At 52.2% G+C, this 381-nt stretch overlaps 1 protein-coding gene across 1 annotated transcript in view; it reads left to right on the top strand.

The window, feature by feature from the left end:
- Positions 1–381, top strand: part of SLC26A8 (solute carrier family 26 member 8) — a gene marked incomplete at its 3' end in the record, with an annotated part of 96,856 nt that overhangs the window by 56,130 nt on the left and 40,345 nt on the right. The window lies entirely within an intron of this gene.

Here is a 381-nt window from a genome sequence, read left to right on the forward strand (position 1 = left end):
CACGCACACACGCCCGGCATGAGTTTTAAGCCACCGGGTCCGGGACGCGAACCGCTGTCGACTACGTGGGAGTCCAGCGACATAGCCATTACGCCAATTGCTGGTCCCAAGAAATTATAGTTTTTTGAGGGCCAGCAGGTGGCATAGTGGTTAAGGTGCTGGACTGTCACATGGCTGACCACAGTTTGAGTCCTGTACCTGGTGGCCTAAAACATGCTAGGCACGTGTGCATACCTACCCAAAATCCCAGGAGGAGATTTTGGGTATGTTTGGCTATGTAATGGAGAAGGGATTGCAGTGTGGCCATCTCCCCATGGGGTAATTTCTCACTTCCCTCACTGTCTCTCACTGCCAAATGTACATGCCCATGGCAAAAACCTC

The sequence above is a fragment of the Tupaia chinensis genome, unplaced genomic scaffold, assembly GCF_000334495.1.
Source record: "Tupaia chinensis unplaced genomic scaffold, TupChi_1.0 Scaffold000238_1, whole genome shotgun sequence".
Taxonomy (NCBI): domain Eukaryota; kingdom Metazoa; phylum Chordata; class Mammalia; order Scandentia; family Tupaiidae; genus Tupaia; species Tupaia belangeri.